Here is a 20,424-nt window from a genome sequence, read left to right on the forward strand (position 1 = left end):
TACCACAGACAGGGCAACACCTCTGTCCGCCAAGGTAGACGCAATCCGCCACCTTGCCCGTCCCAACACAGTCAAAGGCCTGCAGGAGTTCGTTGGTATGGTGAACTTCTACCACCGTTTCCTCCCCTCAGCAGCCCGTATCATGCGCCCTTTGTACACCCTGATGTCGGGTAAAGGCAAGGACATTACTTGGGACGAGGAGGCCGCGGCCACTTTCATTAAAGCCAAGGAAGCCTTGGCAGATGCCGCGATGCTGGTGCACCCCAGAAAGGACGTTCCGACCGCCCTCACGGTGGACGCATTCAACACAGCAGTCGGTGGGGTGCTGGAGCAACTCATCGAGGGGCGCTGGCAACCCCTGGCGTTCTTCAGCAAGCACCTACGACCACCCGAACTCAAGTACAGTGCTTTCGACTGGGAGCTGTTGGCACTGTATCTGGCAATCCGGCATTTCAGGTACTTCTTAGAAGGCAGGCCGTTCACCGCGTTCACGAACCACAAACTGTTGACCTTCACGTTCACGAAGGTGTCTGATCCCTGGTCGACTCGCCAGCAGCGACATCGGTCCTACATCTCCAAGTACACGACGGACATCCAGCATGTCTCGGGAAAGGACAACGTCGTGGCGGATGCACTCTCCAGACCAGCTGTCCAGGCCCTGTCCCTGGGGGTGGACTATGCAGCACTGGCGGAGGCGCAGCAGGCAGACGACGAGATGCCCAGCTACAGGACTGCAGTCTCAGGTTTGCAGCTGCAGGACTTTCTCGTAGGCCCAGGTGATAGGACCCTCCTGTGCGACGTGGCTACCGGCCAACCTCGCCCCATCGTCCCGGCAGCCTGGAGGTGGCGAGTTTTCGACTCCATACACGGTTTGGTGCACCCATCTATCAGGACAACCGTCCAGCTGGTCTCCAGCAAGTTCGCGTGGCACGGACTTCGCAAGCAGGTCAGTGAATGGGCCAGAACGTGCGCACAGTGCCAAACAGCCAAGGTGCAGCGGCACACTAAAGCCCCGCCGCAGCAGTTCGAACCCACCCACCGGAGGTTCGACCACATTCATGTGGATATCATGGGCCCCCTACCAGTGTCCCAAGGAGCGTGGTACCTTCTAACTATGGTAGACCGGTTCACGAGGTGGCCAGAGGCGGTCCCGCTCACGGACACATCTGCCGATTCCTGCGCCCGAGCACTGATCGCAACCTGGGTAGCACGCTTCGGGGTACCGGCCCACATTACCTCTGACAGAGATGCCTAGTTCACCTCCAGCCTGTGGTCGGCTGTGGCCAGCCTGTTGGGAATGCAGCTGCACCACACAACTGCCTACCACCCACAGTCGAATGGACTAGTGGAACGCTTCCACCGTCACTTGAAGTCGGCGCTCATGGCCCACCTGAGAGGACCTAACTGGGTGGACGAGCTTCCCTGGGTCCTGCTTGGAATTCGTACAGCGCCCAAAGAGGATCTGCACGCCTCGTCGGCCGAGTTGGTGTACGGCGCACCCCTGGCCATCCCGGGAGAGTTCATACCAGCCCCAAGGGGGCAAGAGGAAGAACCCGCAGCAGTCCTGGACAGGCTACACGAAAGGCTCGGCAACCTGGCCCCCGTACCAGCTTCACAGCACAGACAGACCCCGACCCATGCACCCAAAGACCTGCAGGACTGTAAGTTTGTGTTTGTACGAAGGGGTGGACACTGGGCACCGCTACAGCGGCCGTACGAGGGGCCGTTCAAGGTGATCAACAACAACGGGTCCATGTACGTTCTGGACATTGGGGGAAAAGAGGAGGTTTTCACGGTGGACCGACTCAAACCAGCCCATGTAGACTTGGCGTGGCCGGTCGAGGTTCAGGCACCGCGGCGCAGAGACAGACCTCCCAAACAGAGGCTGATCCAGACTGTGGACATTGGGGGGGTGTATTGCTGGTTCTGTGGGGGGGTGGGTTATGTGGCGACCCACTTTCTGCGCAGGCGAACCGGCTCACAAATAGCCAGCGCGCGGGGAGAGACTTTGGTAATGCACCTCTGATGTCATTTCTGCCCGGAGAGGGCAGGCGTTAGGGATTAAATGCCAGCGCCGCGAAGTTTGAATAAACTAGCCTCGAAACGGCTTACCAACTGTGTGTCGTCTCTAGCTCTGTATGTAGTACATCGCTACAATATATTAAATTATTTAATAGAACAAGAATTCTTAATAAATCTGCGACTGCCTCCAGATGTTGGTCTAACTGTTGTCTGAAGAGGGGAATTTTGAATTAAAGTTCAGGTAAATATTACTGAGAACAAGGCAACGTTTGATATTAATTAAGAACAATGGGGGAAATTCTCTTACTGGCTAAATAAACATTTACAGTGTGAAGATGGCTGTAGTTCCTTGAGGTCAATGAGCTGGAAGACAGCTCGTGGGAACTGTTACCTCTTCTCCAAAAAAATGTGTATAAAATATGTACAACATTGGCCAGTTATTGAGCTGTTGTATTGCAAGATATAGATTTCCAATGAGAAGTACAGTTATGTCACACTTTAATACTGAATTTTCAATGTAGCCTGTGTGCAGAAAGCTGTACCTATATAGCTATAGATCTCTTAGATTCAGTACCATCTCTCTTGCATCCAGTTGTATAAGAGCTGCAATCTCTTATATAAATTTCACAAGACAAACATTGTTGAACAAATTACAAGTTGCAAAAAATATATGGATATTTCAAAATAACCGTAATCTGCTTAAGGGATAATGCACCATTGTACAGAATTATAATTGAATTGGTAATGACTTTGTGGACTCCAGAAAGGGTAAGATGAGGAAACACACACCAGTCCTCATGGAGGGATCAGAAGAGGAAAGAGTGAGCAATTTCTGAGGATCTATCCATGTCCAACGTACTGATGCAATTACAAAGAAGGTGCGACAGCAGCTATACTTCATTATGAGTTTGAGGAGATCTGGTATTTCAGCAAAGACAGTCGCAAATCTTTAAAGGTGTACCATGAAAATCATTCTAACTAGCTGCATCATCGTCTGATACGGGGGTTGGGGGTTGGCTACTGCACAGGATCGAAAGAAGCTGCAGAAAGTTGTGAATTCAGTCAGCTCCATCATGGACACTAGTTTCCATAGAATTGAAGGCATCTTCAAGGAGCGATGCCTCATAAAAGTGGCATCCATCATTAACAACCCCCGTTTTTAATATTATACACATACTTCCTGTAGTTCACAATTTTCATTGTACTGCAATATACTGTTGCCACAAAAACAACAAATTTCACGACAGTTACCAGGGATAGTAAACCTGATTCTGATAGACAAACATTGCTGAACAAATTGCATGTTGCAGAAATACGTGGATACAGTATTTGAAGATACTTCTCAATCTAATTAAAATGGATTAGGATGCAGTAGCAATGTAACAAAACACATTGATGATGGTAGAGCAATGGATGTAGTGTGTATGGATTTCAGTAAGACATTTGATAAGGTTCCCCATGCAAGGCTCATTCAGAACATAAGGAGGCATGGGATCCATGGAGACTTTGTCTGGTGGATTCAGAATTGGCTTGCCCACAGAAGGCAAAGGGACGCTGTAGATAGTTCATACTCTGCATGGAGGGCCGTGACCAGTGGTGTTCTGCAGTGATCTATTCTTTGTGATTATTATAAATGACCTGGATGAAAAAGTAAAAGGGTGGGTTAGTAAGTTTGCTGATGACACAAAGGTTGGGGGTGTTGTGGATAGTGTGGAGGGTTGTTGGAGGTTACAGCAGGACCTCGATAGGATGCAGAACTGGGCTGAGAAGTTGCAGATGGACTTCAACCCAAATGATGTGGTTCATTTTGATAGGTCAAATTTGAAGACAGAATATGATATTAATGATAGGACTCTTGACAGTGTGGAGGATCAGTGAGATCTTGGGTTCTGTGTCCATAGGACATTCAAAGCTGCTGTGCAGGTTGACTGTGTTGTTAAGAAGGCGTATGGTGTGTTGGCATTCATCAACCATGGGACTGAGTTCAAGAACCATGAGGTAATGTTACAGCTAAATAAGACTTTGGTCAGACCCCACTTGGAGTACTGTGCTCAGTTCTGGTCACCTTACTACAGGAAGGTTGTGGATATTACAGAGAGAGTGCAGAGGAGATTTACAAGGATGTTGCCTGGATTGGAGGGCATATCTTATGATAATAGGTTGAGTGTACTTGGCCTTGTCTCCTTGGAGTGACGAAGGGTGAGAGGTGACCTGGTAGAGGTGTATAAGATGATGAGGGACATTGATCACATGAATAGCCAGAGGCATTTTCCCAGGACTGAAATGGCTAATATGAGGGGGCATAGTTTTAAGGTGCTTGGAAATAGGTACTGAGGGTAAGTTCTTCACACAGAGTGGGGTGCTTGGAATGCATTGCTGCCAGCGGTGGTGGTGGAAGCGGATACAATAGGGTCATTTAAGAGCCTCTTAGATAGGTACATGGGGCTTTGTGTGCTAGGGAAATTCTAGGCAGTTTCTAGGATAGGTTACATGGTTGGCGCACCGTTGTGCGCTGAAGGGCCTGTAATGTGCTTTAGATTTCTATGTTATATTATTAAAATATGAGCTCTACAAAAATAACCCTGACGTGGTTAAGCAATAAGCCACCAAACATTGTACAGAATTATAATCTATTCGGTAATGAATGTGTTCCTAAAAGCATAATAGGAGGGGAAAATATTGAAAAGGATGGAGAAAGAAAAGGCAGTTAACTTACAATAGCTACCCACTTGCTGTCTTGGAAACAATATCTCTGATAATGTGGTTGTGGAGGAGATTTACTAAAATAGTTTCTTATAGTGTAGGAGACATTTCAACCTGTCAAAGCAATGTCAACAAATAATAGGAGCAGGAGTAGGCCATTCGAATTTTCGAGCCTGCACTGCCATTCAATCTGATCATGGCTGATCATCCACAATCAGTACCCCGTTCCTGCCTTCTCCCCATGTCCCTTGACTCCGCTGTCTTTAAGAGCTCTATCTAACTCTTTCTTGAAAGTATCCAGAGAATTGGCCTCCACTGCCTTCTGAGGCAGAGCATTCTATAGATCCACAACTCTCTGGGTGAAAAAGTTTTTCCTCAGTCTGGTGGAGCTGTAAGGAAGTATGTACAGTGCTTCAAAAGTTCTATCTTGAGCAAAGAATGGAGTAACTGGGTGTGACCCCTTGAGCAAAATTATGTAGGAGGAAATTAGATGGAGTTGCCCTAAAGTCTTGATGGGCCAAATGGCCTAATTCTGCTCCAATATGTAAAGGCTATGATCTAAAGGGCTGAGATTAGAACAAGTAAAAGAATCAGTTTCCAACAGTGGGATCAGAAGCCTGGGAACACAGACTTGAAATAGTTACCAAAAGACCAATCCAACATTTTGAAACCGGAAATGTAATTCAAAACTCAAAGAAAATATAAACGGTGAAAGGATATTCAGGTCTACTTCACCATTCCACATGATCACACCTCATCATCCACTGGAGGAATAGTTTCTGCCTTCCCCGCCACTTCTCAGATCTCCCCATATCCCATGATTCTTTTGACATTATGCAATATATCTATCTTCTCCTTGAATATCTGAATTTCTTCTGACTTCAGTTCAAACTGCCACACCCCTTATAGTCATAGAAAAATATAACACAAGAGGCCCTTTGGCCCATCTGGTCCGTGCCAAAACCATTTAAACTGCCTACTCCCGCCAACTTGCACTGGGACCATAGCCCGCCGTGCCCCATCCATCCATACACCTATCCAAACTTCTCTTGAACGTTGAAATTGAGCTCGTATGCACCAATTGTGCTGGCAGCTCATTCCACTCTCTCACAACCCTCTGACTGAACAAGTTTCTCCTCATGTTCCCTTGAAACTTTTTACCTTTCACCCTTAACCCATGACCTCGAGTTGTAGTCCTACCCAAGCTCAGTGTAAAAAGGCTGCCTGCATTTACACAGCAAGCCAGGCAGCATCTATAGGGAGAAGCGCTGTCGACGTTTCGGGCCGAGACTCTTCGTCAGGACTAACCGAAAGGAAAGATAGTAAGAGATTTGAAAGTAGTGGGGGGGAGGGGGAAATGTAAAATGATAGGAGAAGACCGGAGGGGGTGGGATGAAGCTAAGAGCTGGAAAGGTGATTGGCGAAAGTGATACAGAGCTGGAGAAGGGAAAGGATCATGGGATGGGAGGCCTAGGGAGAAAGAAAGGTGGGGGAAGCACCAGAGGGAGATGGAGTACAGGCAAACAACTAAATATGTCAGGGATGGGGTAAGAAGGGGAGGAGGGGCATTAACAGAAGTTAGAGAAGTCAATGTTCATGCCATCAGGTTGGAGGCTACCCAGCCGGTATATAAGGTGTTGTTCCTCCAACCTTAGTTTGGATTCATTTTGACAATAGAGGAGGCCATGGATAGACATATCAGAATGGGAATGGGACGTGGAATTAAAATGTGTGGCCACTGGGAGATCCTGCTTTTTCTGGCGGACCGAGTGTAGGTGTTCAGCGAAACGGTCTCCCAGTCTGCGTCGGGTCTCACCAATATATAAAAGGCCACACCGTCCTGGCACTTATCCTTGTAAACGGAACAAGTTCTACACCTGCCCTTACACTTCCTCCCTCACCACCATTCAGGGCCCCAGACAGTCCTTCCAGGTGAGGTGACACTTCACCTGTGAGTCGGCTGGTGTGGTATACTGCGTCCGGTGCTCCCGGTGTGGCCTTTTATATATTGGTGAGAAATTTTTTATATATGGAGAGAAATTTTTTTTAAAAAACAGAAGAGCTTGGGAGACCTCATGTAGGATTCCCCAAAGGCTTCAGCAATGTCTCATACAACTTTAACATAACATCCCAGCTCCTGTACTCAATATATAGATTTATGAATACCAGTTTGCCAAAAGCTTTATGGCCCTGTCTACCTGTGATGCCGCTTTCAAGGGATTAGGGATCTATATTCCCAGATCCCTCTGTTCTACTGCACTGTCAGTGCCCTACCGCTCATCAGGTAAGACCTACCCTGGTTGGTCCTCCCAAAGTGCAAGACCTCACACTTGTCTGTATTAAATTCTGTGTACCATTTTTCAGTCCATTTTTCCATTTGGTCCAGATCCCACTGCAAGCTTTAATAGTCTTCTTCATTGTCCACTACACCCCCAATCTTTGTGTCATCTGCAAATCTCTTGATGCAGTTAATCATGTTATCATCCAGAGTGTTGATACAGATGACAAACAACGAAGGTTCCGCGCAAATGAGAAAATCTGCAGATGCTGGAAATCCAGAGCAACCCACCCAACATGCTGGAGGATCTCAGCAGGCCAAGCGGCATCTATGGAAAAGAGTAAACAATTGACGTTTCGGGCCGAGATCCTTCATCAGGACTGGAAATGGAGATGAGAAGTCAGTGTATGAAGGTGGGGGGAATGGAGGAGAAAGTACAAGGTGGTGGGTGATAGCTGAAACCAGGAGAGGGGGGTGGTGAAGTCGAGAGCTGGGAATGTGATTAGCGGAAGAGATAAAGGGCTGGAGAAGGGGAAATATGATACAAGAGGGTTGAAGACCATGGAAGAAAGGGAAAGGGGAGGAGTGCCAGAGCCAGGTATGGAGATAAGGTGAGACCGGAACAGTGAGGGGAAGGGAGCAGTTACTGGAAGTCCAATAAATTGATGTTCATGCCATCAGGTTGACGGCTACCCAGATAGAGTATAAGGCGTCGCTCCTCCAACCTGAGTGTGGCCTTATTGCAGCAGTAAAGGAGGCCATGGGTTGACAGTTCAGAAGTAGAATTGAAATGGGTTTGCACCAGGAGACCTTGCTTTTCCTGGTAGATGGAGTGAAGCAATCTCCCAATCTACGTCAGGTCTCAACAGTATACAGGAGGCTACACCAGGAGCACCGGATACAGTAAATGACCCCAGCAGACTCACAGATGAAGTGTTGCCTGGTCTGGAAGGACTATTTGGGGCCCTAAATGGTAGTGAGGGAGGAGGTGTAGGGGCAGGTATGACACTTGTTCCACTTGCAAGGGTAAGTACCAAGAGGGAGATCAGTGAGGCTGACAAGGGAGTCACTAGTGGGGGGAGGGTGATCCCTGGGGAAAGTGGGGAGGAAGGAAAGATGTATTTGGTGGCGGGATCCCATTGGAAATGGTGGAAGTTACAGAGAATTGTATGCTGGATGCAGAGGCCTGTGGTGGGTGAGGACAAGAGGAACCAGGACCCAGCACTGATCACTGAGACATTCCACTATTCACAGGCCTACAGTCAGAGAGGTGACTATCTACAAACAATCTCTGGCTTCTCCCACAAAGCCAATGTCTAACTCAATTTCCTACCCCACCTTGAATGTCAAGCAACTGAACCTTTTTGTCCAACCTCTCATGTGGAACCTTGTCTGAGTTCTTGTTAAAGTCCATGTAGACAACATCCACTGCCTTGCCTTCATCAACTTTCCTGGTAGCTTCTGCGACAAACCCTAGACATGACTTAGCGCGCACCAAGGTTTAAGATAGCGCTGGTAAAGGACAGCAGCAACTTGCAAACCAAACTAAACTACTAACTACTTTATTAATCATACTTTTTCTCACAATAAAATAGAACATCATAGAATAATATATGATAGAATAGGGAATAAAAATATCTATAAAGTCTATATAAACAAAGTAAATTAAACAAGTTTGCACGAAGAGAGAAAAAACTATGGAAGTAGTGGTTCGTGGGTTCCTTGTCCATTCAGAGATCTGATGACAAAGAGGAAGAGGCTGTTCCTGAATCACTGAATGTGTGCCTTCAGGCTCCTGTACCTCCTTCCTGATGGTAGCAATGAGAAGAGAATATGTCCTGGAACTGGGGTTATTGATGCTGGGTACCGCCTTTTAGAGGCTTCACCTTTTGAAAGTGTGCTCGATGCTGGTGTCCATGATGGAGTGACCAAGCTAACAACTTTCTGCAGCATTTCCCAATTCCGCCTTACCGCCATACCAGACATTAACTGCAACCAGTTAAACTGCTGTATATGATAGATCTGTAGAAATTTGCTAGAGTCTTTGGTGACATACCATACCTTCTCAGTCTCCTAATGAAATATAGGCACTAGTGTGCCTGTTTTTGTAATAGCATCAATATGTTTGGCTCAGGATAGATCCTCAGAAAATTTGACACCGTGGAACCTGAAACTGCTCACCCTTTCTAGTTCTGATTCCTTTACCCCCACCCCACCCTCATTCTAAGAATGAGATCTTAGGATCCTCGGAGTCACATGATAAAATAGGCCGTCGTCGGCATGGTTTCCTTCAGCGAGATAGACACAGGAGAATAGGTTGATGTTGTATACAGTCGGCCCTCCTTATCCGCGGGTTCAACCGACCACAGATCGGGAAAACCCGGAAGCTCTCTCTCCAGCACTCGTCGTTTGAGCATGTACAGAGTATTTTTTTCTTGTCATTATTCCCTAAACAATACAGTATAACAACTATTTACATAGCATTTACATTGTATTATGTACTGTATGTAATCTAGAGATGATTTAAAAGTACAGGCAGTCCCCAGGTTATGAACGAGTTCCATTCCTGAGTCCATCTTTAAGTCAGATTTGAAGTCGGAGCAGCTATATCCGGTATTATTTAGCATCAGTTAGTCAAACATTTGTGTTAGTATATAGTATATATATTTTACCTTTCTATGCATATAAAACACTTAAGAAATGTATGTATTTCAATAATTAAACCACTGCATTGCTTAGTAATAATTGTAGCTTTCATCGGGGCAGGGCCTTTCACATGCTCCATTAAAATTGTTCCGATTGTTGACCAACTGTAGCCTAATGCTTTTCCAATGACTGATGGCATCTCACCTCTTTCCAATCACTTTATTACTTCCACTTTATTTTCAATCATGATTGTGATTATTTTCGTGAACAGAAACACTGTGGATTCAGAGCTGCGCAGGGACCTAAAGTCCACCGCACTGAGACAGGTTAAATAAGGTCCGGGTTTCCGCTGGGTCCTAAAGACCACCGCAGTGGTCAGGTTAAATAAGGGACTTGAGCATCCGTGTTTTTTGGTATCAGTGGGGGGGGGGGGGGGGGCGGTGTGTTCAGGAACCAATCCCCCGCTGATGAGGAGGGCTGAGTGTGCTTGGATTTTCAGAGGGCCTTTGACAAGGTGCCACACCTGAGGCTGCTTAACAAGCTACGAGCCCATGGTATTACAGGAAAGATTCTAGCATGGATAAAGTAGTGGCTGATTGGCAGGAGGCAAAGAGTGGGAATAAAGGGAGCCTTTTCTGGCCAGCTTTCAGTGGACGTGGAGAAGCTGCTTCCTATGGTGGGAGGGTCTATGACCGCAGGACACTGCCTCATTATAGAGAGGCGTCCTTTTAGACCAGAGAAGAGGAGGGATTTCTTTAGCCAGAGAGTGGTGAATCTGTTGAATTCATTGCCATGGGCAGCTATGGAGGCCAAGCTTATATATATATATATTTAAGGCAGAGGTTGTTAGATTCTTGATTAGTCAGGGCATGAAGAGATACAGGAAGAAGGTATGAGATTAGGGATGAGAGGAAAAATTGGATCAGCCATGATGAAATGGCACAGCAGACTCAATGGGCTAAATGGCCTAATTCTGCTCCTATCTCTTATGGCTCTATTCCCCTGCCAATCTGGTTTAAACCGATCTAGCTTAAAAAAAAATGAAATGTAGCCGCTGTTTTGTAGCTACATCAGTATGCTGGGCCCAGGATAGATGTTCAGAGATGCTGACACCAGAGAACTTGAAACTGCTCACCCTTTCCACCTCTGATCCCTGGATGAGGACTTGTGTGTTCACGAGTTGCCACAAGGCGTTGTACTTGTGCTTGAAATATATTCTGTTGAAGTTGTTAAGTGTTAAATGCTCAGGTTGCTCTATTGAGTGTTTAGCATCAGTGCAATGTGGATTATTCGGTTTGTTTTATTTATTTATTGGCTGTAAAATGAGGTTGATTATCGGATGGAGTATTGTATGAAAAATCTAAAATCTATGTCCGTGCCGCCAAGCTCCCCCGAAGCTTGGTTACATTGGTGCTACACCGATAATCTCAGCAAGAGGGACATGAATTTGTGGTACCAAACCACTAAATTGAGTAGCAAAGGTTAGCACCTGCCTAATTTGTCATAGGTGAAGTGGAAATCTCTCATGTGAAAATTCACTTTTGACACATGAGGGCTGACTTTCTTCATATCTTAATTAGTACTGGAAATTTGTAATTTTTTTTGTCTCCCTTCTGTCTTGAACCTCCATCCCCTACTTTTTCCTTATTGAATGAAACATTATGTAGCTTATTTCCCAGTATAGACTCTGTATGGCAGAGTTAAAGGTCCTCCATTCTAACTGGCTATTGGCTCTGTTAAAGACCCAGATCCAGAAGAGAGGCCTGTGACTCATGTTTCAGCTCAAGTTCAGTTTTAATTATCATTCAATCATACACATGTATAGAGCTGAACAAAACAGCAGTCCTCCAGGCCAAGGTCAAAAACAGAGTACATACGGTCACTCACAGCACTCTGCACATATAGTGTCAATATGATGGGCTGGTTTTGGCACCGTTGGTCCCAGAGGCTGCTGAGCGAGGTTGTAGATCAAGGTGTGACCTGTAGACCAACGCTGCTGGGACACAAGCCGGGGACTGATCAACCCTGGCTGGGTGGCCTGGACAGGGGTGTCTGATGTTGGGTCACTGACGACGTGACACAGCAGTCCCTAGGATGTATCTCAGCATCATAAATGATCAAGACATAAATGCAGAATTGCAAGGTTGCAAATGATAATGTATATATAATGTGATGGTAGATTGCAGGGAGATCTTCGTCTGTTAGAAAAGGGGTATAAAATAGATTTCACTACAGATAAAAGTGAGGAGATGCATTTTGGGAAGTCAAACCAAAGAGGAACATGTACTATGAATAGCAGATACAAAATTTTGACAGAACTCAGCATGTCAGGCAGCATGTGGAAATGAATAAATAGTTGACGTTTTGGGCCGAGACCCTTCTTCAGGACTGAAGGCAGGCATAGCTGAGGCCCACGGGGGTACCCATGGATACACCTCGAGTCTGGAGAAAGTGGGAGAAGCCAAAGGAGAAATTGCTGAGGGTGAGGACCAGTTCTCCCAGACGGAGGAGGGTGGTGGAGGGGAACTAGTTGGTTAGTTCAGAAATGGAGAGCTTTAAGACCTTTTATGGAAGAGAGAAGTATATAGGGATTGGACATCCATGGTGAATCTGATGTAGTCAGCGCCAGGGAATTGAAAGTTGCTGAGGAGATGGATAGCATGAGGTGTTGCCAGAGATGGAGGACCCCCATCACTGCCCTAAAGACCAGCGGCGTAACGGCTAGTGTTGTCGTTCATCAGCGAATGCATTGGGTGTACGCGCTCAGGAATTGGATCATTATGTTGCAATGTACAAGTGGGGCTGCACTCAGAGTACTTTGTACAATTTTGCCCAGGACGTGGATAAGCGGGAATGAGTGCAGAGAAGACTTGAGCTGCTGTTGCCAGGATTAGAGGGCTTGAGTTATGGAGACTGTTGCCTGGGCTAGGTCTTTATTCCTTGAAACATGGGATAATTAGGGATTACCTTATTGATGTATTTAAAATCATGATGGGCTTAGATAAGATGGATACTTCTGCCCTTTCCCCAGGGTAGGGAGTCCAAAGCTAAGGGCGTCGATTTAAGGTGAGAGTGGAAGATTTGACAGTGACTGAGGGGCAACATTTTCACATGGAGAATCGTGAATATCTGGAATGATCAAAGTTCAAAGTAAATTTATTGTCAAAGTACATATACAGTATGCTACCCTGAGATTCATTTTCTTGTGGGCATGCGCAATAAATATATTGAATAATAGGCATAACAGAATCAATGAAAGGCAGCCCAATTAAGGCATTCAACTAGACAACAAGCTGCGCAAATCAAAAAATAAGCAATAAATATCGAAAACATGAGATGAAGAGTCCTTGAAAGTGAGTCCGTGGATTGTAGGAGCAGTTCAGTGTTGGAGCTGAGTGAAGTTACTGCCTTTTGTTCAATAGCCCGATGGTCAAAGTATAAACAACCGTTCCTGAACCTGAGGCTCCTGTAGCATCTTCTTCATGGCATTGGTGAGAAGAGAGCAGCCCTGGGTGATGGGGGGACCCTGATGATGGACGCTGCTTTCCCACGACAGTGTTTCATGTAGATGTGCTCGATGGGTTGGGAGGGCTTTACCCACAGTGGACTGTTTGAAGTGGATATGACTCGTGCTCTGCCGGAGGAAGTGACCGAGACAGGTGCAAAAGCATTTTGGAGAGGATGAGCTATGGGGGTGAATGCTGGAAACTGTAACTAGCTCGGAGAACAATGTGGTCAGCTTGGACTTGCTGGCATGAAAGGCTTGTATCTGCACTGCATTGGTCAATGACTCTGTCCCTTGAAGAGTGCACCATGTAGTTGTGAATGATTGCTACAACCGACACTATAAATGCCAACAGGTACAAGTATAAATTACTTAAAAGAGAATCAAACCAGATAACCTTATTGATATCATTTAATAGTAAAAAATTGATTTTTCTTTTACGTCTGAAGGAAATGAGTCAACCGAAACACCGTGGCTTGGAACTTGAGACCAGCAGTGAAAGGCTGATGCTTGCTGTTCATTATTTTAGATTGTCCACAGTGTTGGTGTGAGCTTTTAAACTGCAGGTTGTGGTTGTAAGTCAGAGCAGCATAGTGTATCCAACTGGAGAATGGAGACCTATTCTTGGAGCAGGTAACCAATAAACCTGGACCATAGCCCTCCATACCCCTATGTGGATGGGAGTGGTATGAAGGGCTGTGGTCAGGGTGCAGGCAGCTTAAGTGGTTTGGCACAGACTAGATGGGCCAAAGGGCATGTTAATGTGCTGTATTCTTCAATGATGTGATTGTGACATGCAAAGTCCAGACCTGGAAATAAACATTATGTTATTTAAATTAATGACAATAACAAAGAGAAAGATAACTCAAGAGGGAAACTAAAGTTGGGATAGAATTTCAAGGCAGAAAGATAAAATTTGCAAATCTCCAAAGTTTATAAAATGTGGTAAATGAAACTTCTTAAGCGTGTGGAAGTAAACTTTCATGTCAGAGGAATTGTTCAGCAGAAGTCAAGACTAGTATTCAACCTTGTCACACCAGTTGGTGCAGCCTTCTGTGCACTTTGAGGGGGACTTGATGGCAAGAGATAAAATTTTGGGTAGGAGATATTAAATGTTGTTTGACAATCAATAACAGCTGATAGCTCAGGAAGATTGTCCGGAATCAACTCAATAATACTGATCAGGACAATTCCGATTTAATCATCCTGCTGATCTGCCAGATTTTAGAGCGAGCACCAGGGCATCCATCAAAGTGCCCATTGCCTACAGTGCATTCTGGGATAGAGAGTGGGAAAAGCATCGGGATTCCTCATCCTGGTTGCTGTTCCCTGACTGTTAGAATGTGGATATGGTGACTTTTGTGTGACCCCCGATTAACCAGACTGCGGACACTAACCTCACAAAGCTGCGCATCAGTTATCATTTAGGGAACACACCAAAAGAAAAACTGAAGGTTTTTTAATGAAGCGTTGGTACTGTGTAAATGAGCAAAGAAAGTGTTTAAATATTGGGGAGCATGGCAGCATAGCAGTTAGCACAATGCTGTTACAGGTTGGGGCGTTCCAGAGTTCAGAGTTCAATTCTGGTGTCGTCTATAAGGAGCCTCTGTACGTCCTCCCTGGGGAACGCTGGGGTTTTCTCGGGTGCTCTGATTCCACTCCCCACCCCCCACAGTCCAAATATGTACAGGGTAGATTAATAGGTTATTTAATATGTCCAGTGTTTAGGTTAGGGTTAATCAGGTTTGTCGGGGGTTGTGCAGCGTGGCTCAAAGTGCAGGAAGGAATTACTCAGCAAATAAAGCATGGCAAGGTTGGGCTGGGTTCCATTAGCACAGTTAATTAAAGCAAAAAAAAAATCCATTCCTTAAAGGTTAATTGGTTGGAGATTAATTGGAAATCAGAATTACGAACACCAAAATCATTTCAATAATCTGATCAATTAAATTTGAAAACTTTATGATTACTTAGTAAAACCTGTCCAGTGACTTCACATGTGTGTTATAGGGTATTGTTAGAAATCTAGCATATGAGCAGATAATCAGAGGTTAGGCTGAAAAATTAATTTTTAAAGTTGTTTTTGTAGAAGGAAGGTGTCAGGGTTATGGTGGAGAAGCTTCAGTGCAGAAAAAGATAAATTTGCCAAGTTGGAGGAGCAGGAGATGTGAGATATGGAGGGATTGGAAAACGTAAATTTGGAAAACCGTGCAGATACATGAATTGTGGCAAAATGATGTCATGTAATGCCTTATTAAAAGATTAAAATATCACTGTTAAAAGTATCACAGTTCACACTTAAGAAGGTGCAACTTCTGCAGTGGGAGCTTCCTGGCAGTCAAAATATCACCTCTGGATTAAAAATTGACAGTGATCGAAAATAGTTGATGATTAATGGAATGGAAAAAGATACTTTTCTGAATTCATCTTCACGATGACTCTATTTAGGTAACAAGGGAAAAAAATCACATGGAATTCCTTTGACTATAAAGCAGAACAGTTTCAAACAGTCATTGCTGTTTCTTCTCTCAAAGTCTGAAAGTTCATCATGGCACCAATCTATTTGAATTAGTACACCAGCTCGATGGGCCAAATGACTTGATTCTGCTTCTGCATCTTATGGTCTTAGTCTCATTAAAAGTTCAAAGTAAATTTATTATCAAAGTACAACCCTCTGATTCTTTGTCTTACATGCATAATTAATAAATATATACAATATTAACCATTACAGAATCAATGGAAGACTGCGCCATCTTGGGTGTACAAACTGTTCAAAGACAAAAAGAATGAAATAATAAGTAAGTGATAAATATCAAGAATATAAGATAAAGAGCTCTTGAAAGTGAGTCCATTTTAGTGATGGGGCAAGTGAAGTTAAAAAAGGATCTAGAGCTGGAAGCCTGAGAAGAGTTTATTTGGGTGAAGTTATCCCCTCTGGTTCAAGAACCTAATGATTGTGGGGTAGTAATTGTTTCTGAACCTGGTGGTGTGAGTCCTGAGGCTCCTGTACCACCACCTTGATGACTGCAGTGAGAAGAGAGCATGGCATAGTGGTCAGGGTCCTTGAGAATTAGTAGCATTCATATCATTAGCAGCTTTCAGAAACGTTTAGAGAAAGTACTCAAGAGCTGAGGGCAGACAAATGGATCTTCAAATAGCTATGAAATAATTTACAGTGAACTATGAGATATGTATTGGCAAGGAATGAGTATCCATTGACTGAAATGGAAGATGACTATTCAGAAGGCATTTCCTATACTGACAATCTTGCTGGCAAACGTGCAGTCTCTGGTGAATAAAATCGATGATATCAGAGCTAGGGTACTCAATCAGAGGGACATTAGAGCTGCGTGTGTCCTTTGTTTCACGGAATCCTGGTTAACATCTTCCACACTGGATGCAGTGATTCAAATCGACAGGTTTACTATACACCGTCAGGATAGATCTATAGAGTCTCTCAAAAGCAGAGGTGGAGGAGTATGCCTCATGATAAACTCCTCTTGGTGCACAAATATATCTGTGCTACCATGAGAAATTTCCAGGATCATTTTGGTAGCGATATACATTCCACCTCAGGCCAATGTCAATCAGGCTTTAGATAATCTGAGCAATGGGATCAACACGCACAAAATAGTGCACCCTAACGTCTTCACCATCGTTTTGGGGGATTTTAACCCAGGCCAGTCTGAAAAAAATCACTAAACAACTACCATCAACATATCACTTGCAATACCAGAGGAAACAACACAGTGGACCATTGTTACACCATCATCAGGAATGCCTACCATGCTATTCCACACCCTCACTTCGGGAAGTCTGATCACCTGGCTGTTCTTCTACTCCCTGAGTATAGGTAGAGACTAAAGACTGCAGCACCAGCAGTGAGGACCAAGAAGGTTTGGACAAGGGAAGCACAGGAGTGCCTACGGGACTGCTTTGAATCACTGGACTGGACCGTTTGCTGCAGTTGTTATGGACTTCATTAAAACTTCATTAAAACCTGTGTGGATGGGTATGTGTCTATAAAGGCTTACCGTACATTCCCAAACCAAAAGCCGTGGATGAACCAGGAGGAACATCATCTCCTGAAGGCTGGATCTGTGGCATTCAAGTCTGGCGACCCAACGACCCAGGCCTATACCAGAAAACCAGGTATGACTTGTGGAGGGCTATTTCAGGGGCGAAGGGACAATTTTGAATGAGGTTGGAGGCGACATCAGCTGCACGGTAACTCTGGCAGGGTCTGCAGGACATTACTTCCTACAAAGCGAAACCCAATATCATGAATGGCAACGATGCTTCACTACCAGATGAGCTTTAATGCCTTCCTATGCACACTTTGAAAGAGATAACACAACTCCAGCTGTGAAGATCCCTGCTGCACCCAGTGACCCTGTGACCTCTGTCTCAGAGACCGATGTTAGGCTGTCCTTAAAGAGAGTCAACTCTTGCAAGATGGAAGGTCCCGATGGAGTACCTGGTAAGACTCTGAAAACCTGTGCCAACCAACTGGCGGGAGTATTCAAGGACATTTTCAGCCTCTCACTGATAAGGGAGGATACTCCCACTTGCTCCAAAAAGGCAACAATTCTACCAGTGCCAAAGAATAATAATGTGAGCTGCCTTAATGACTATCACCCAGTGGCACTCGCATCTACAGTGATGAAATGCTTTGAGACATTGTTCATGACTATTCTGAACTCCTGTCTCAGCGAGAATCTGGCCCCACTGAAATTTGCCTATTGCCACAATAGGTCAACTGCAGATGCAATCTCAATGACTCTTGGCACAGCCTTAGACCACCTGGACAATACAAACATTATGTCAGGTTGCTGTTGATAGAAGCAACCCAAGATGGAGCCGAGTAAATTTACGACCCTCTGCAGCTTCTTTCAGTCCTGTGCGATAGCCCCTCCATACCAGATAGTGATGCAGCCTGTCAGAATGCTCTCCACAGTACAACTATAGAAGTTTTTGAATGTTTTTGTTGACATTCCAAATCTCAATTTAACACCATCATTCTCACAATCCTGATTGATAAGTTACAGAACCTGGCCCTCTGTACCTCCCTCTGCAATTGGGTTCTTGACTTCCTAACTGGAAGACCACAGTCTGTGCGGATTGGTGATAATATCTCCTCCTCGCTGACTATCAACACTGGTGCATCTCAGAAGTGAATGCTTAGCCTACTGCTCTACACTCTTTATACCCAAGACTGTGTGGTTAGGCATAGCTCAAATAGCATCTATAAATGTGCCAATGATGCAACCATTGTTGGTAGAATCTCAGGTGGTGACGAGAGGGTGTACAAGAGTGAGATATGCCAACAGGTGGAGTGGTGCCACAGCGACAACCTGGCACTCAACGTCAGTAAGATGAAAGAGCTGATTGTGGACTTCAGGAAGGGTAAGACAAAGGAGCACATACCAATCCTCATAGAGGGATCAGAATAGTGAGAGTGAGCAGGTTCTGGTTCCTGGGTGTCAAGATCTCTGAGGACCTAACCTGAGCCCAACATACTGATGTAGTTATAAAGAAGGTAAGACAGAGACTATACTTCATTAGGAGTTTCACGAGATTTGGTATGTCAACAAAAACATTCAGAAACTTCTATAGATGTACCGCGGAGAGCATTTGGACAGATTGCATCACAGTCTGGTATGGGGGGTGGTTGGGGGTGGGGCTACTGCACAGAATTGAGAGAAACTGCAGAGGGTCGTAAATTTACTTGGCTCCATCTTGGGTACTAGCCTACAAAGTGCCCAGGACATCTTCAAGGAATGGTATTTCAGAAAGGCAGTGTCCATTATTAAGGACCCCCGTCACCCAGGACATGTCCTATTCTCATTGCTACCAGCAGGTAGGAGGTACTGAACCCTGAGGGTGCACCCTCAGCGATTCAGGAACATCTTCTTCCGCTCTGCCATAGAATTCCTAAATGAACATTGAACCCATGAACACTACCTCAATTTTTTTATATTATTTCTGTTTTTGCATGATTTTTAATCTGTTCAATAGACATATACGGTAACTGATTTATTTATTTTCTATACTTTGTATTGCATTGAACTGCTGCTGCTAAGTTAACAACTTCCACGCCAGTGATAATAGATCTGATTCTGATTTGATCGTTACTTCGACAGAGTACTTTGGGGTTGCTAAACTTTCAGAACTGAGACATTGGACAAAGGCTCCATTTGCAGTAGCTATTTGGAATGACTTAAAATATGTTATGACGCTATCTGGTGAAGGGCAGGGGAATTCTTCTGGTGTCCTGTGAATCATTTAACCTCAACCAGAGTTGCCAGAAACAGAACAGCTTGTCACTTATTGCATTGCTATTTTGCAAACTGACTGCTCCTTTGGAGCTATCTGAACATTAATATTTCTTCAAAGACACTGTTGATTAGAATCCATTGAGAGATGTCCTGCTATTCTCACAACATCTTATCCATGTAAATTGTGTGGTGTTGTTTGATACTTTGAACTTTGCTATTTTCTGACTAATAGGCAAGGCCACTTTTAAAACATATTTAGATCTTGGAGGCAGGCAGTAGCGTCTGATGCATCTGTCATTATATTTCAATGGGAATAAAAACCTGGATAAATTTCAAATAACTATCCATAGCTATAATGCTGCCTGATACAGAGCCTTGGTCTGAAATATCAACTGTTTATTCCCTTTCCATAGATGCTGCCTGACCTGTTGAGTTTTTCCAGTATTTTGTATGTGTTATTCCAGTTGCATCACATGTATTGTTCAAAGTTCAAGGTACAATTTATTATCCGACTACATACATGTCACCATTTACAACCCTGAGATTATTTTTCTGGAGACATACTTCACAAATCTCTCGAACAGTAACTGTAAACAGGATCAATGGACAATAAACTGTGCAAATTCACATATAAATATTTAGCAATAAATAACGAGCATGAAATAACAAGATAAAGAGTCCTTAAATGAGGCCATCAGTTGTGGGAACACCAAAAGTAGAATGTGCAGTTATCCTCTTTTGTTTGAGAACCTGATGGTTGAGGGATAGTAACTGTTCTTAAAGATGAAAGATCAAAGTTGGAGGAAGACATGCAGCACCTTAAATCTGTTCCACTGCTCAATAAGGACCTTGGCTGATTTTCTAGTTTCATTACACATTCCTGCTATTATACACCCAATATGTCTCAATTTCAAGATTGTCCATCTATCAATTCCAGCAATAAAATTACTTGCCATCTGCCTCGATTTTTCAACATGTAAATAAACTTCAAATTG

At 44.5% G+C, this 20,424-nt stretch overlaps 1 protein-coding gene across 13 annotated transcripts in view; it reads left to right on the plus strand.

Annotated features, from left to right (window-relative positions):
- b3galt1b (UDP-Gal:betaGlcNAc beta 1,3-galactosyltransferase, polypeptide 1b) overlaps positions 1-20,424 on the plus strand; it is a 194,330-nt gene that overhangs the window by 134,742 nt on the left and 39,164 nt on the right. Inside the window, exon 4 of one of the 13 annotated variants that reach the window (XM_073047467.1) lies at positions 15,883-15,949. The exons of the other annotated variants lie outside the window; for them this stretch is intronic. The gene's annotated coding sequence lies outside the window, so the exon portion shown is untranslated. The remainder of the gene's footprint in view (positions 1-15,882; positions 15,950-20,424) is intronic. 13 annotated transcript variants of the gene reach the window in all.

The sequence above is a fragment of the Hemitrygon akajei genome, chromosome 5, assembly GCF_048418815.1.
Source record: "Hemitrygon akajei chromosome 5, sHemAka1.3, whole genome shotgun sequence".
Taxonomy (NCBI): domain Eukaryota; kingdom Metazoa; phylum Chordata; class Chondrichthyes; order Myliobatiformes; family Dasyatidae; genus Hemitrygon; species Hemitrygon akajei.